Below are 11581 nucleotides of genomic sequence, written 5' to 3' on the forward strand. Positions count from 1 at the left end.
AGGCACTGTTTCAGAAGTCCCGACTGCCAGCTACTCTGGCTAGTGAGCTGTTCCGACAAGAAACATAGCTCATTGAAGGTGTGGGAGTTGGCACAATTCCTCTTGGTGATCAAGCTTTCCCCTTGCAGACGCACCTGAAGAAGCTGTACTCCTTCCAGGTTCCTCTCGACCCCCCTCACAGACCTTTAACTACTGGCTGCCGAGTGCCAGACGTGCTGTCGAAAATGCTTTTGGACGTGCCAAGGCACGCTTTAGAATGGTGCTGAAGGCCTTGAGTGTAACATCCACAACGTTATTTATGTGATCCGTGCTGCTTGTGTGCTGCACAACATTTGTGAGCAGCTCAGTGACCGCTGTGATTCAAGCTAGTTTGGTGTGGTGCAGAGCGCTGATGAAGGGCGGCCTCAGCCGGTGTGCACAAGCAACCGGGAAGAGACGTCAGGTGTGGCCATCCGGACGCCCTGGCCAAGCACGTTGCCTTGAGCTAGAACCCAGTCCGTGGGAAACTCAAGAGCAGCTAAGAAGGACACCTCTACCAAGAGGAAACAGCCCTGAACAGAGCTACACATACATTATTGAAGGAGCAGACACTGGGTTCGGCTCACCTTAAATGGCTACCATTGCACACACATGATGCATACTCTCTACTGGGGTGAAGGTTATGAGGGTTACAACTAGTGTAATTTTCGTAACCTTCTTCATAAAATAGGTTTGGTTTAACGTTCCAAAGCGGCTTGGGCTATGAGTGATGCCGTAGTGGAGGGCTGCAGAATTTTCGACCACATAGGGTTTATTAACATGCACTGACATTGCACAGTACACGAGTGTCTTGATTTGCACCTCCATTGAAGAGCCACCGTCGTGGCCAGGCATTATATAGCTAATGCTAATTATTGATTCTTGCTAAATTACAAAACGAAGTGGTTCGTACCAACTACCAGTACTCCTTATGACAAACAAACCTTCACCTACATGCAACCATCTCTAATGAACTAATAATGAACCTTTCATTACTTCCTGTAAACAAATCTCTTTCTTCAAACAGTTTTGCTCACTCACGATATTAAAATTCCAGCATGAGCTTTCCATTTTTATATGCTTCATTCTTGTTGAGCACTGCTGTTTATGTTGCTGTTTCATTGCCATTGTACTACCTTTTTCATTGTTGTGTTTGTGTCAAATGGTCTGCGTATTGGCAGCTTGCTGTTTGCTTATAATTTTCGTCTATAACTGGCCATCGTCTTGCCACATTGCCGATCAGCAACTTGTTGGTACCTTGCCAAGCAGTACAAGCTTTTAGTCTTGCACTCCTTCTTCTGAAAGCAGAAGTACTTGCTGAGGCATTAGTTGCTTCATCATAAACTTGAATGGCACAAAGGAACGAACACAGGAAGACACAGCAGTGGCGCTTTTCTGTCTCTGTGTCTTCATGTGCTTGTTCCGTTGCGCCATTTAACTTTATTCTGACAGCAGTATATTGAATGAAATGCATTCACTATATAGACCTTTCCAATAAGGGCCCCCTGGGTATCACCTTATTTTTGCGCTAGGATGTTGCATGCACCTGATGCTAGCCCAATGGAAGCGGATACCTCTGACCAAAAAAGCTGTTGGTACTTACAATCATATTACAGTGAACATTTTATATCTAGTTGAAGATTAAGCAATAGTTGCGAGAAATTTTTTCCTTTTGCTCATGAAGGTAACGAAATCATGTCGGTCGCAGGAGGAAACTTCATATTTTTGCACACATCCGCACACAAAGCAAACACAAAAATGTGGCGCATATGTGACCCAATGGTGAGAGCGTTGAAAGACTTACAGTGTGATAAATTTTATTACATTCCCATTCCAACTCATTAAACCAAGGTATGCTTTCTGTGAACAATTTCATGTCATTACTATTTTGCTGTTGTCAAAATTTCCCACTGTTCTATAACTTGCCCCCCCCCCCAAACACAACCAGTTATGTTGCAAGAAAAATATCAGCCTTGTAGCCAACAGTTCCTGGTGAACATGCAACAGCCATTGGTTCTGAGTGGAGGAGCAGGTGGAGTGTTACTGCGACAGCAGCAGCAATGTACATGCAACAGACTTGTTTGATTATTGCACTTCTGTAACCCTGCATTGTAAGCATGGGCTCTGGTAATAACTAATACTGCAAGCTACCACGATAGCCAGCCCGCACAATACAATTCACTGTTTAAAACACAATACAAAACTTTCAGCTGTAAAAGATCTTCCATCTCATCACATGCTGTAATATCAAACAACTCCCTGCTGTTTTGATCACTCTTTATTGAGCGAGTCATTATTTTCTTTCTTGTCTAGAAATTTTGCAAGCAGTTGCACCATGCTGCATTTATGGCTAAAATTTTTTCTGGAGGCGCACCATTATCTTGCGTATTTTGTGTGCCTTGCGGTCAGCCTTTGCTGCTGCCTCGCTTTCTCCTTTATGGACGGCAACTAGCTGCTCTATAGCAGATCCTTGTCGCTTGTGGCGGCTCTTTCGGGGTTCCCTTCTTTTGGCGCTTGTGCCAGCACCGGCACTGCTGCTTGCCCCTGCTGTGGCACTGTTGCTTATGCCAGCACTGGCTCTGCTTTTGTCGCCGCTGCTGTTGCCTGTGCTTTGCAGTACAGGTACTGCAGCACTGGCACTGCAAATGGGGGAGTTGGCCGCAAGTTGTGAGAGGTCGTCTCTTCTGAGCCGTCTGGTGCCTCATTGACAACTGGCAGCTGCACATGGTGAAACATACAAGACAACATGTCATCTCAGAAAAGAGGTTAAATGTGTCCTAATGTAATGCAATCATCCGCTTCCACAATATATTACAAAAACACAAACTTGTGATGGCCAAACTGGAAAGAAGGCAGCGGTTCAATTTTTTGTTTTCCTGAACACAACTAAATAGATATATGAAGATCCAGACATATACATCAGCATTCCCTAGCCCCAACTTTCACATGAACCAATGGGTTCAGTGGTTTTTTCCTGAATACTGTTGCGGAGTGCAGTCGCCATCCTTTAGGTTTAGGTGACTCGAAATATTTTGTGAAGGAGTTAGAGGATTTTTGTACGGCTCCTAGTGTTGGTGTTGTGATGAATGTTGGGTTTTATGTCCTTTAAATGACTTGTGCCTGTTGCGGCTAATGGATTTATGGCTTTTAAAACTGTGCGCCCTCCTGCTTCGGCCAAAGTTATGGCTCGCAGTATGTACAAATAAATAAATGAATGAACAGCTGAACAAGACAGTATACCAAGCTGATCAAAGTCAATAACAAGCAATATGTTAAACATTTGCAAGCATGTGGGGCATGGTTGACCAAGGGTAAACCCAGATGATGGGGTTGTGTTGAACAGAAGTACATAGAAGGTAACGTGCGAAATCCAGCACGACAATGTGCTGCGATTTGAAGACGCAAGTGCCATTTCCGCTCCCTACTGCCATTAATGCCCATGGTTGTGGGATTAGATTACTCTATCATCCCCCGCCCCCCAAGTCTGTCCAATGGTTCCAAAGGAAGGATTGCTGGGTCAGTTAGTTCATCATTCAAGGCTTAAAAACAGCACGAAAAATGGGATGATACAAAAAGAATAGACAGCACTGAACCTGCAATTGAGTGTATTTTATGTGAAATGGGAATAAATACAGAAAGCTTGCACAAAGAGGTTATAGACAAAAATGAAATACAATACAGATATCACTTATATACTTCGAACGAAGACAGCGCAAAAAATGGACAACTACTGAAGAGGACACAACACAAAGAACGCTTCTCTTCTGTGGTTGTCCTTTTTTTGCGCTGTCGTTCATTCCAAGTATGAATTACCAACTAGCCCACCACTTTGTTTGATTGAATTACTTGGACATTACAGATATCACATAGAAATTTACTATATACTTTGTTACTTCCCTCCAGTGTCCCTGTAGAGAAACAACAATTCGCAACAACAGCTTATGATCCACAGGTTGCTGTATTACTCGACTGTATTCAAGCCCAGTTGCTAATAGAATCAATGGACAAAGATGAGTATGTAATGGAGAGAAGGATGAAGGTGAAGCTGCATGTGCACAGGTGTGTAAGATGAATTGTCATACAGCACTAGCAATATTAATATATTGTAACAGTTGTTACACTGAAAAGGAACTGCAGCGGCTGAACGAGGGCACCAGAGAAACGTACCTACCCTTCAGCGTCTACTTCTAGAGGCTGCGATCTCTTTCTTCTTCTACTTTCAATCCTCGTGTCACTGCCCCCTCTTCAGGAGCATCGCCCCGATGCGGTGTTACCGTCAGACCGAATAGCGGGGAGAAAAAGTGTTCAAGAGGTACACCACGAGTCTGACATCACGGAATATGACTACATGCAGCCGGAAAGTCAGTCGGGGGGTCGCTCGTAGTACGGCTTCATTCGCACCACATGCACAACGTCGCTGCGCTTGCCGTTGTGCGATGAACGAGCTGGCGAGGCTGGTGCAACTTCGTACGTTACGTCGCTGAGGCGGCGGACAACAAGGTAAGGGCCGAAGTAGTGGCGCAGTAACTTTTCGGACAGCCCGCGACGACGAACGGGCGTCCAAACCCACACATAGTCGCCTGGGTGGTAGGTAACGTAGCGGCGACCAAGGTTGTAGCGGTCAGCATCGATCTGCTGCTGACGGTGAATGCGGTGTCTGGCCAGTTGCCGTGCTTCTTCCGCGCGCTGAACATATGTGGCGACGTCGACAACAAGTTCACTCTCACTGTCAGGGGGGTTCACGGGTAGCATAGCATCGAGGGGGGTGGTAACCTGTCGAACGAAGACTAATTCGAACGGAGTGAACTGCGTCGTCTCTTGCTGCACGGTATTATACGCGAATGTTGCGTGTGGGAGAATTTCGTCCCATGTCTTGTGCTCGATATCAATATACATGGAAAGCATGTCGGTCAAGGTCCTGTTGAGGCGTTCTACCAAGCCATTTGTCTACGGGTGGTAGGCTGTTGTACGTCTATGGCTGTTGTGCGTGAGCTTGAGTACAGCCTAAGTGAAGCGGACCGTAAATGCAGCTCCACGGTCAGTAATGATAGCTGCAGGAGCGCCATGACGCAGGACGATGTTGTGGACGAAGAAGTCGGCGACTTCAGCAGCAGTACCGTTTGCAAGTGACGTGGTCTCAGCGTATCGGGTCAAATAATCTGTCGCGACCGCAATCCACCGGTTTCCTCTGGTCGACTTCGGAAAAGGGCCGAGGAGGTCTATGCCAATTTGCTGAAAAGGGGTCTTTGGTGGTGCGACTAACCCCCAAGTGGCCAGCGGATGGTTCATCATGACAAGCGCTTAAGATTTCGGAGCGTAACTGGGATGGCACAACATGCAGAAACGTCTCTTTGTTGCTGTCAAAGTTGCGCTTGTAGAGGACTCCACGCCGCAGAATGAAGGTCTGTAGTCCACGACGAAACACACGAGGTACATGAGAATTCAATCCCTCCAGATACTTAATGAGTGGCGCCAACTCAGAATCTGCTCGTTAAAGCTGCGCCATACGGGAGATGCTAATGGCACAAAGAACAGAGCAATCTTCGGGGATGTCTTGCGTAGCCGGTTCCACGGGCGCTCGTGATAAACAGTCCGCGTCCTGGTGCTGCCGACCCGATTTATAGAAGACCTTAACGTCATACTCCTGTAAACGGAGGCTCCATCTGGCCAACCGGCCAGAAGGGTCTTGAATGCTGGCCAGACCCGATTTATAGACGACCTTAACGTCGTACTCCTGTAAACGGAGGCTCCGTCTGGCCAACCGGCCAGAAGGGTCTTGAATGCTGGCCAGCCAGCATAGCGAGTGATGATCGCTGACAACACGAAACGGTCGGCCGTAGATGTAAGGTCGAAACTTACTCAGAGCCCAGATGACGGCAAGGCACTCTTTTTCGGTCGTCGAATAGTCCCGTTCCGATCGAGAAAGTGTGCCTTGACACGAGGATTGGAAGTGACACGAGGAAAGTGACACGAGGATTAGAAGTGAAGAACCTGGCGTCCCGGAGTCGGTCAAGGGCATCATCGATCCTCGGGAGTGGGTATACGTCCTTTTTGGTAACATTATTCAGTTTCATGTAATCAACACAGAATCGCAACGTGTTGTCTTTCTTTTTCACCTGGACCACCGGCGACGCCCACGGACTTGTTGACGGCTGTATAACGTCGTCTGCAAGCATTTCATCGACTTGCGTCCTAATAGCTTCGCGCTCTTTAGGCGAAACGCGGTATAGACGCTGACAAACTGGTGGCGTGGCCGAATCGGTGACAATGCGATCCTTGGCTACCGGCGTACGTCCGACCTTGGAGCTCGCCGCGAAGCAATCTTTAAAATCAAGTAGCAGCGACGACAGAAGGTTCTTCTGATGAGGTGACAACTCCGGGTTGATTTTAACCTTCTGAAGGGCGTTACTTGGTGCAGCATCGTCGTGAAGGTTCACCTGTACGGGGCACAGATTCGGCAACCTATCCACATCGTCGAGGAAGGCGACGGCCGTTCCCTTGGCGAGGTGCTGAATTTAGTTCGTGAAATTCGTCAGAAAAACTGTCGCACAGCCGTCATTCAGTTCAACAAGACCGCGCGCAATAGCCACACCCTTCTCGAGCAACAGCGAAGGGTGACTGTCCGCAATACCTTCGTAGTCGTGAAACGAGTCGTTCCTCACTAACACCAGCACACTGGACCGTGGTGGTAGCATTACGTCGTCTTCGACTATACGCAGAGCGTTGACTCCTGGGCCTTCTGTGTTACTGTGCGCCACGGCTTGCTTCGTCGAAAATGTGACTCGCGCCTCGTGTAGATCGATCACAGCACCGTTTGCCTGTAGAAAGTCGAGGCCCAGGATCAAATCACTCGAACACTCGCTCAACGACGAATTTACCCACGTAGACGAAACCGCGGATGCCGACTCGGGCTGTGCACCTTCCGGCCGGGCTAATGAGGTGACCTCCAGCCGTGCGAATGCTAGGGCCCAACCATGGTGTCAAAACTTTGCTCAATTCCTGGGCGAGGGTGTGGCTCATCACGGAATAGTCAGCCCCAGTATCAAGGAAAGCGATGGTGTCAGTTCCGTCAATCGTCACACGCAAATCAGAAGTAGCGCGTCGGATGCTGTCGCTACCCTGCCCCGGTGAGGAATCAGCGTATCGGTATATCGGCGGCGGAGGATCTTCAGTTTTCCCGACAGCAGCGGCCTTGCCTCCGGAGACCGCTGGAATTAGTTTTCTCGGCGTGGACTGGGAGAACGCCGCTCAGGGTAGCCGGCGTCTCGGCGAGGGCTTGGGGAACGGTAACGCAGCGGAGATGACGACCTAGGATCGTAGCGACCGTATGTCCCAGGTCTCTGACGGGCCGACAGATGAGCTTCAATTTCGAATGGTCGTTCGCCATTCCGGGGGCAAGGGTCGTCGGGCGCGAAACCACGCAGACCCACTCGGCGGTACGGGCAGGCCCTGTAAAGATGTCCCGCCTCACCACAGTGGTAGCAAAGGGGCCGCCGGTCCGGTGCACGCCACACTTCACACTTCCGTGGCCGCTGATAAGCTGGTCGAGCAGGCACACGGGAAAGACCAGACTGCTGCGCTGCGTGAGTCGCGGTATTCACGTCATAGCCTGGCGTTGGGGCCCGGCAGAGGACAGATGCATAGGTTGGTCTGACCTCAGTCTGTCTTGGGATCTCAGGCAGTTGTTGCTGCTGTGATGCTAGGCGCACCTCGTCCCGGACGACTTCAGACAGCGATGTAACAGACGGCGCGCTGGGAGGCAGCTGGAGGGCTTGTAATTCCTCCCTGACGATCGACCTGATTAGGTCCCGTAAAACGGCTGCATCACTCCCTAGCGGCATCGAAGAAACAGCGGGCCCAAGCGTGCTTACATCCCGATTGTATTGCCGGGCTCGTTGCAGGAGCGTCGTCTCCACGGTAGTCGCTTCCGTGAGGAATTCGGCAACAGTACGCGGTGGACTGCGCACAAGACCGGCGAAAAGTTCCTGCTTGACCCCGCGCATGAGGTGGCGAAGCTTCGTCTCCTCCGCCATGGATGGGTCAGCACGCTTGAAGAGGCGCGTTATGTCCTCTACATACATGCGGACGCTTTCGTTAGTCCGCTGGTTACGGGAGCGAAGCGCAGCTTCCGCTTTCTCCCGGCGGTCTGCGTTGGGGAATGTAGCTATGAGATTTTGGCGAAATGTCTCCCAGGTGGACAGGTTGCTCTCGTGGTTCTCGTACCATGTCCTAGCGGAGTCCTCAAGCGCAAAATACACATTATGGAGCTTACGGTCGTCGCTCCAACCGTTGTAGCGGGCGACCCGCTCGAAGGTGTCCAGCCAGTCTTCCGCATCTTCGTACACATCGCCGTGAAATGATGGCGGTGTTCACGGCGTGTGGTAGAGGATGGGCGCCGGGAACCTACTGTCTGTGGCCATTTCCGGTGGGACCGTCGGTCGAGGCTGCGTCTTCCTCGTCGGGTTGTCATGAGGCCCGAACTCAGGTGTCTCACCGCGGAGGCGGCGGCTTGGGCGCTGATGGACCGGTGTGAGTGCCGTCTTTATCTCGTAGGCGTACGCAGGTCGGAAAGCGTACCCCGCACCTCCCCCAGATGTGTAACAGTTGTTACACTGAAAAGGAACTGCAGCGGCTGAACGAGGGCACCCGAGAAACGGACCTACACTTCAGCGTCGTCTACTTCTAGAGGCTGCGATCTCTTTCTTCTTCTACTTCCAATCCTCGTGTCAATATCACGCAAATAAAGGCACCGAAATTCTGGTGCGTACCATAACTTCATCTTACTAGAGACTTAAGTCGTATCCATCCGCAGTGTGTGCCTTTTGACATATTATTCCCACCTGAAAAAAAAGGACGTAACCTAAACCAGCAATGCACATTGAACTCCCTGTACAACAAAGCGGTCTTTGCTCTGGCAAGGTAACATTAAGTATATGGGGAGACGACCAGCTAACTACCGATATGTAGAATTTCTAGAAGAAAACAAGGATTTATGGACAAGCAGTGGGAGTTGCTTGGCTAGTTGGTTCACGTTTCATGACAAAGAACAACAGCACAAGGCAAAAATGTAGACGTGGAGGCTAGTGCCCATGTTTGCGGGAGTGGTTTACACAACTGCTTGAGCCTGTTCTTTATTATCTATTGTTGGCCAGCATTTTATAATGAGCATAAGTTCCGCACTGAGAAATGATCAGCAATAGAATTCTGAAGTGATCTGAACGACAGATTACACGCAATGGAATAAATCACAAATTACCTCTAAACTTTACTCGACTCGCCCATTATCGTTGATGGGAAGGCAACCGAGGAAACTGGAGCTGCCAGTAGAAGATCCATGAGACACCAGGCGACCCAGTTGAAGTTCCTGTCCATCTCAGCCGCCTGGAGCAATAAAAATGATATGAGCTTTTCAATGTGTTGCTAAAAAAACATTTCAATGTTGTGATCACAGCATTTCTCTCAGTGGATTAAGCTTCACTGCACACATTCTCAATGCAAGAATAAAATTCCATAGATAAGTGTCTAATGCATATGCACAGGTACTGGTGAAATAAATGTATGCAATTTACATTTGCAATGTGGCTAAACTACATCCTGCTAGTTGCTGCTTTGCAATTGAAACCACGACTGTGCATTATTGTTCAACTATTGCCATTCTAGCAATATCTTACTTGGTTAATGTCTAGATTTATTGCTCTCATATATCTTTCCCAGGCTGCACTGTGTATACTACTACAGAAATGCTGCTAGCGCACAGTGAAGCCTGGTAAGGAAATATGAAATAAATCTAGAAATTCAATTAACTATATTGTTGCTCTAGCAGGTGGCCAGAAACAGCGACGCGTACAGCAATGCTGTCAACGCTGCAGCTCGCAATTTGCAAATAAAAACGACGAACAACACGTGTGTAACGAGGGGGACGAAGTTTGCATGCAGCCCGTGCACGCGTGCACGAGCGAAGATTCTAAGTGCTGCGTGTGCTGCTCCGGCCTGAGGACATTACTCTCGAGTCCTTACTACCTCAACAATGCATTTTTAAGATCGTTTTCGACACTCCAGAACTGTGCGACGACGGCGAAGAGAATCGACGCGTTGCTCCAGCGACAACACATGCTACTGTCGCACATGCGAGGCTCACTTAAGCAGTTCAGCTGCACTATGAAAACAGCGCCAAGAAACCGATGGCACGAGCATCGTTCGGTAAAGGTCGCACTTACCGTATTAATTGTTGAGGTTTTCCATTTTCAGCTTCCTTGCGAGGAAATTGCCCACTTGGGCTTTTGGTGTATGGGCCTTGTCGCTGCGGCTGCCCGGCGTTCACTTCCGCTACAATCGCAGCATATATCCGAGCATTGCGCGTGTTACCGTATCAGATCCGTATCAGATGCGTATCAGGGCCGCGGTTGTTGAGTCAAGCCAGATGACACAACTCTGGGAGGACGAGTCGTTCGATGTTGCTGCTGCCATGGGCGCCGCCATCTTGTCGGTTAAGGAAGCAAACGGAGGTCAGCAAGCTCGATTGGGTAACTGTGGTTAGGTGGCGTAACTGCAGTTTCGTCTGCCGTGTGAGCGCGGCTAACTATAGTTACGGGGAACCATAGTTGCCTTAACTGTGGTTAAGGTCGCCCGTGTAAATGCGGTATAAGGGACCAGCGAAGCAGCCGGGCTTTGGAGGCAGAGGGGAAGCGTCAGAAAGGAAGGAAGGGGCCAGAAAATACCCCCTTGCCAGATTGTGCTGGCGTCTGGACACTAGACGCGAAAAAAAAGGACGTATGGGAAAACAGAATAGATGCCCCAAAGAAAGGAAGATAAGAGTAAAAATACAAAGGGGGAACAGTAAAAAAAAAACAGACGGCAGCGGGCTGTAGCCCACGCATTCCATCTCTCGGGGAGGCAGAGACTGAACATACCGGCCGAAGGAATGGTGCCCTCCTCGGTCGCCGGTGGCCGCCGGACGAAAACCGGAACCTGCGTCGCCGCGAGCACGCTCGAAGGCGCGACGTGAACGTAGCCGCCGTTACTTAGAGAGGGATTACATCGCCGGTATGATATACTTCGCCATGCATTAACAGAATGAAAGCGAAGTCCTTTCCTTGCTGCTACTGGCTCGCATTTCAGTCACCCTTCAAGAGGGTACCGCGTTGTTCTCTGAATGTTCGGCTGAAAGTAAATTATTTGTTGTGTCAATATTTTTCAAACTTTCGTTTCCTTTCAAAAGTCTACTTCAACCGTACGACTATTGCACAAAATATCTGCTTCGAGAGAACTTCGCCGAAGATGTACCGCTCAAAAATTATATGCAACGTCCGCCGGTGCACAATGACCCATCGGTTTGCTGTCAATCAGGATGTGAATAAGAAAAGGAGCAAAAGTGAAGCGGCCCATGACACCTGTATCCCATCTAAAAAGAAATGCCACACCCGAGGAAGAACTTCTTGAATGATATGTAACGTCCACATGTGCGCAAAGACCAATCGGTTTCTGCAATTGAATAAAATCATGAGCAGTCAGCGATAGAATATAGGCATAAAGAATTCAACTAAAGGGGGTGTTTCACCTGACT

The 11581-nt window shown here is 49.2% G+C and overlaps 1 long non-coding RNA gene across 1 annotated transcript; it reads right to left on the reverse strand.

The window, feature by feature from the left end:
- Positions 1-2430: 2430 nt before the first annotated feature.
- LOC144097562 (uncharacterized) lies at positions 2431-10501 on the reverse strand. Its single transcript, XR_013307064.1, has 3 exons — positions 10236-10501; positions 9275-9399; positions 2431-2736 (listed from the first exon to the last, which is right to left on the reverse strand). It is a non-coding gene; the product is annotated as an uncharacterized LOC144097562 (long non-coding RNA).
- Positions 10502-11581: the final 1080 nt, after the last annotated feature.

Source organism: Amblyomma americanum, chromosome 7, assembly GCF_052857255.1.
Source record: "Amblyomma americanum isolate KBUSLIRL-KWMA chromosome 7, ASM5285725v1, whole genome shotgun sequence".
NCBI classification, from domain to species: Eukaryota; Metazoa; Arthropoda; class Arachnida; order Ixodida; family Ixodidae; genus Amblyomma; species Amblyomma americanum.